Genomic DNA, 6,383 nt, shown 5'->3' on the forward strand with positions numbered 1-6,383 from the left:
TGTGTTACTATGCATATTATTAATCTATTGAATTTATGTGTGTATAGATATACATCATATTATTTGGGAAGAGAGAAGATGTGACATTTTAATGCATTTGAATAAAATAAGAGGATGCATTTTTCTATATGGACGTACCATGTATGTTAGATTATCTGAGAATTTAGTATAGTTTATGTATATCATTTTTGTTGGGAGGCTTTGGATTTGTGTATCAATAAAGAAGGGAAAGCATTTTTAAATAGGGTCTGAAGCATACTAATAAGGGTATAATTAATCTAGGATTTCAATCAAGAATAACTGTAGCTGTAATTTGTTTTGTCAAATTCTTGATTTATAACCATATACTCAGTCACCTTTATCTATTCCCTATATGTACAACATTGATACGATGATCATATGGTATAAAATAACATGAATAAGACTATGTTTATATTGCATCAAAAAATGTCGATACAAGAACAATATTGGACTATCGTTCCCAAGCTTTGTTTTCTTAACAACTATAAATATAATATTTTCTCTATTTGATCCATTGGTATGCATCTTAACACATGAACAAGTAGGTTCTTTGTATAATTAGTTCTATTTTATGTTGTCCTTACCACTTGAATACACATTTGTCTAATAGCATAAGGCTCCCCTATTTTGTTTCCAAGAAACTCAAAGTCTAGTTCATCATGCTTGGCTCCCTTTGATGACAACTATAATTAGAAATTATTAGGAGTAAAAACATGATCCCCTCTAAATTTTAGCATGGACTAGATATTATACTACATCTAAGAAAAAATTTCTAAACTACATTTTTCTCCTTTGGATTTCTCCCTTTCCTCCTAATGATGGATTATGGAGTGTGATTAGAAATGTTTATTAAAACATCTTTACACAATTGATTCCAAAAGCACAACTAAAAAATACTTCTATGAAAGAAAACATAATGAAAATGACACCATCCATACATAATAAGTAGTTACAATGCCTGCCAAGTCTTCTAGAAATAGTTTTATATGCATGAAGATGTTCCCAAATAGGTACTTCTTAGAAGTGAAGCCTAAGCTTAAAAAAATTGAAAATTGAAAACAAATGTCACTAAACAATATATCTTTCTTAGTTAGAATTCAGTAATAAGATGCTAAAAAATATACCAGATTTTTTTATCAAGATTAGGTTGTAGCTCATGGACACCTATGAGAAATTTAAATGATTTGCAGCCCATGAGACAGGGAATTCATTTTGTAGACTTTTGTAGTAATATCAAACACTAGCATTTGATTGTGTGAGGAATAACAAGAGAATAAAAAAAAGGCATCTAAAACCCTTAATGGTTGTTTCTAATTGCATCATCAAAGAAGAAAAAAATGGTTTCTTTAGTGTGTGTGGTTGTAGACAAACATGGGCTATTTGATTTATGTAGGCATTCAGGCTGCAAAAGTGTGGTAATAAAAAAATATGGATTAATTAGGGAAGCAATTTTTTTAGTAAGGTTTCATTCTTATGATATATCTCAACATTAGAAGCTTAGTTGTAAACATTTTTTCTTCTTAACTAGAAAAATCTTGTATCTAATCCATCCCACATTAGTAAAATTTTCCATGAATTTTCTATCTTACTTTGGAAAACTAATTTAATTTTTTGTTGAATAATTAAATTTTTTGATCCCAAAGTGATTGTACAAACATGGTCAGCACCATTTACTGGGTGGACATTCTATGCTTCCCAACTTAGGATTTAAAAAGAGGACTAATAGTAAGGAATTAAAAATTAAGGACATTATTTATAGGTTCATAATTGTTGTAGGATTAGATTCCTTGTTAATATTAAGAATTTTTAGATAAAGTGGAAAAAGTTACAGTAAAAGAATTTACTAATGTCATGATCTTTTACTCTATTTGTCTCTTGTATGATAAGAAGAAAGTATTAATTTCTCTATACAAGATAAACTCTGATTATGAATATGATTATTATGCTAGAGAGAGCAAGGGTAAATACCAAAAAGGAATATTATCAGGCTACTAGTTACTAATATTCCATTATACAAAAGTATCTTTTGGGAAATTTCCTTTTCATAAAAAAACATCCTTGTTATTTTTGGTGATAGACAATAAGAACTAAAATAAAATGTCACAAATTTCTCAAAAGACCATCTAAGGAAAAATATGACAAAAAAAAATGCATTAGCAGCTAGGCAACAACTGAACATGTTACAATGCATGAAACACCATCTAAGGAAAAGTATGACAATAAAAATGCATTAGCAAGTAGGAAATAGCTAAACATGTTACACACCTCTTGATTAGCCTACTCAAAATGTATCACCCATGCTTTAATGTCTCTAGCTATGCAATTTGTGATCCCTGTACAGAAGATGAATTGTGTCAAAATTAGATATTTTCAAGTTTAATTGTGCACAAAAATTTATAATAGAATCACCATTATGAAAAACTATTCAAAGAGTATCCTTCTCTTTATAATTTTGTTTGCATGCAATTTTTTTCATTTCATCTATTTTATAATTGGATATTTTAACATTATAAGGGTTTTAGAGATTCCAACATATATTAATTTTTTTTTTACCAACAAGAAAAAGTAAAAATTGCATTTTAATTTAGAGTAAGTATGGTGTGCAAAGGAAGGAACTAAATTATGCCATTTCTCATTAACCATATCAGATATAATACATTCACTAGAACAATGTAGCATTAGGTGCTTATTATATTAGGAACTCCCTAATCCTGCATTATCGTAGGAACTTCCTCGTCTCCCATGGTTTTCATCCTTGCTATCAAGATCTAAACAAGTTTAGAATATTTTCAAAATAAACATCAGGCTATTCATTCTTTCTTCATATATATATATATATATATATATATATATATATATATATAATTTCATTAAGCTATTTAAAAATCTTTAATGGTTGAATATAGTGCGACAAAAATAGCTCCATTAATATCAAAATGTATAGATTTTAAAGAAAAAAATTTATAGCAATTTAAACTCCCTAAATGTTTACAAAATCATTCCCCACATCGGGTATGGAGTTACATATACATATTTTTCATATAGACTAACTAAAAAACATATAAATTGTAAGCTATAATAAAAAAATATAGTTTACTAACCATCAAGCTATACAAGAATTAATCTATAAAAATAAGTTATAGCTCCAAAGGTTGAAGATAAATATGTGCAAATACCTTCTACTAGATAAAATAGAAATGATTGTTGTACAAACAATAGAAATTCAAGCAAGAAGTGTTTTTTCAATCAACACCCTAATCAAGTACTCTGTCATAGCCTAACACAAAATAGATTAGTCTCTATCTAGTTATAATTCACTTATATTTTCTCAAAGACTAGATATATTAGGAGAGAAAATGAGGATCATATTGAATGAATGTTAGAACATGAACATTCTTAAAATATTTTCAATAGAAAATGAGGTCCAAACATTTTTTGAGCATACTTTCTTTTTTTTAAATGTGAAAAATACATATACACATCTTTAAATTTAGTTCAATGTTCCATCTCTTGATTTCAAATTGTTGGTGTAAATAAGTATTTAATTATTACACTTACTTAAGTTTACTTAGGTTTATGCATTATTTTATTATTTTGCATTATTTTATTATGTTTATTTATGAGACACTTAGGAGTTTGCACACCTTTTTGAGTTGTCATGTAGACAACATAGGAGTACGCAACTCTATTTAAGCACATGGTGTTTACAACACTATTTTGCATGTCACACCCTTGTAGGCTTATCCTCACATCATCGCACATACTTTCATGCTTAATGGAGGATAACCCATATCTGGTGGACATGTGCTTGGTTGTATGACTTATCATGATGCTAATTACGAGGCATTCTAGATGTATCTGAGAGGCCTTTATATCCAGGCACTCCTAGTGTACTTTTACATTGCATGAATTATGGCATATTGAATACATTGTCATTTTTTATCATACTCTCTCTCTCTCTCTTTGGTCTACTATGTGCTTGTGTTTGAGTTCTTAGTTCCTAGGTGAATTTTTCCCTTAGGAAAATTCTTACAAAAATCCTTTATCACTTCTCCTTGAGTAGCAATCCTAAGAGTTTGTGGAGTCACTTCACAAACATCCCAGAGCATGTGAACCATACTCCATGTAGGAGGCTCAACTAAATGCATACATCATAAATAGATCAATATTCCAACAATTAATATTTATTTAATATTTAATATTTTCTTTAGACAAAATATGCAAATTAAAATTTATTAGCGTGACACAGATTATTATAGTGTACACCCTACACAAAAATGTGATAACACTTCTGATGATCTTGATGACACTTTGAAAAGTGATTTGTTCCTTGAGGGTTTTGATAACCAAGATAGTTGGATAGCCACTTTTAAAGGTTTTCATTTCCAAAGGCTATGAGCTACTATATATAGCTGTCACACTCTTGAGAATAACAATTTCTATGTTTTTATGTTAACAAACTGAAGAAAATCCTTCTATTTTTTTCAATTCTTTTCATATTCTATGCTTTCCTATATTCCATTCCTTAACCAAAGACAATATCAATCCATTAGTGGAAGGTCTAAGATTCAAAAATCTAGTACACTTCTCCATTGTAGGTGATCTAGTTTACTGACAAGTCTAAGATAACAAAATCTAAACTAGATAAGTTTTAATTATTGCAAGGAGTTATTTTTCCAATTCAACTACCTTACGCTTGTGGTGAAATATCCCACCCAACCTATCTCTTATCATTAATACTTTTGCATTTCTTATGGGAGGAATGCTCCTCTAATCACCAAGGAGGAGTTCCATAAATATGTTGTGGCTAATATTCTTGCACCTACTATCAAAAGAGGGTATCATACTTTAGGAATTGAATTTGAAAATAAGAGACTAATTTTTGACAAGATCTATCATCCCTAGAAGAGGAGGCCTACATTAGTAAAAAAAGAGAAGTGTGGTAAAATGGAATAAGAAAAATTGCTGCCATCTAGACAAGTTTCCAAATAATCACATATTTTAGTCAATGTTCTCAAGTCAAATATGCAAGCTTTCAAAAATACAAGGTGGCTACCCAAAAAAAGGATTTTTTTATTTAGTTGACAACAATGATGGAAATCAATGACACATACAGGTTTAGAATATTTACTTTCCTAGGGTTGTCTAAATTTAGAAGGAATGGAGTGAGCTCATTTAATAAATTTGCAAGGAAGCCTTATAAGCTTTCTTTGAAGATATTTTGTGTCCCCAAATTATCTCCATTTAAATATTTGTGAATTGTAGATCATTTGGTTCAAAATCCACCAACACATGGAAAGGTCAGAGAAACCTTTCCATTATTGGAGGTTCTTTGTAGGACAATGTTACATGATAAAGGAGCTAGTGTCAAAAGCTCTTCTCAAAATGGAACTCATTATCATGTAGATATAATACTTTCTATGATTTTGAAGGATAAAAACTTGTATGTCAAATTGTGGGTATGGTCCTAGGGTTGGAAGTTGGAGACCAGTTCCATTATAAGATTGAGTTCTATATTATGGGTCTTCATCACCAAATATAGAGTCAAGTTGAATTCTTGAAGCAAGGAAATTTGCAAGTGGCTATAAGAATTATGGCATAAGGAAACTATGAAAATTATCTTGGTAGTGGAAATGTATTTGGATAGGTAGAAATAACTTCTCTGGTGACATAAAACAAATTTAGGATAAAAAACATGAACATGGGAATTTGGCTCTAAAGAATAACATAGAGTTGTGTGGATACTCTATATTAAATTCCTTCTAGGAAATTAATTAGGTCATCCGAATCTGGGATTTGAGTTAGTACAATTTGTTGGAAATACATCACAATATATAATTCAAGGTAGTCTTTGTATTAAGGAAAATTTGGAAGGAAAATAGATAATCCATTTGTGTTGCAAATACTAGGGATGAAGAAAATGGTACGGCATCATTTGTATACACAACTAAAGTGTTTTACTCAAGTCATTGTGAGCCTCTACCCAAAGAGATTGTGATTGCAAAAATGGATGCACGGATCATAGTAAATGAATTTGTGCTTTGAAAAATGTTTGGAAATTTTTGTTTAACTTTGATGGTGCTATTGTATTTGCTAAGCCAATTGTATATGAATGTGATCTATCTTGATGTTTGTCTCCAAATTTCTATAATAATGTAAGTCAACATGATATTCTAATATTCTGATGTAGAAGAAATCACAAAATTCAACTCTTCACTAATTCAAAAAATACGCTATTATAGCCTCACAAAACTACATATAGGATGCTATATTTTCTATCAAGTATACTTGCATTATGAGGAGAAAAATAATTTCTTAGAACTAACAAGGTGACTCCAATCACAACCTTGGACATATAATAT

General features: G+C 29.7%; 1 pseudogene; it reads left to right on the top strand.

Moving 5' to 3' along the window:
• The first annotated feature begins 1,392 nt into the window (after positions 1 to 1,392).
• Positions 1,393 to 6,149, top strand: LOC149535561 (histone-lysine N-methyltransferase, H3 lysine-9 specific SUVH6-like; annotated as a pseudogene).
• Positions 6,150 to 6,383: the final 234 nt, after the last annotated feature.

Source organism: Cupressus sempervirens, chromosome 10, assembly GCF_028749045.1.
Source record: "Cupressus sempervirens isolate cs-2001-9-10 chromosome 10, ASM2874904v1, whole genome shotgun sequence".
Taxonomy (NCBI): Eukaryota; Viridiplantae; Streptophyta; class Pinopsida; order Cupressales; family Cupressaceae; genus Cupressus; species Cupressus sempervirens.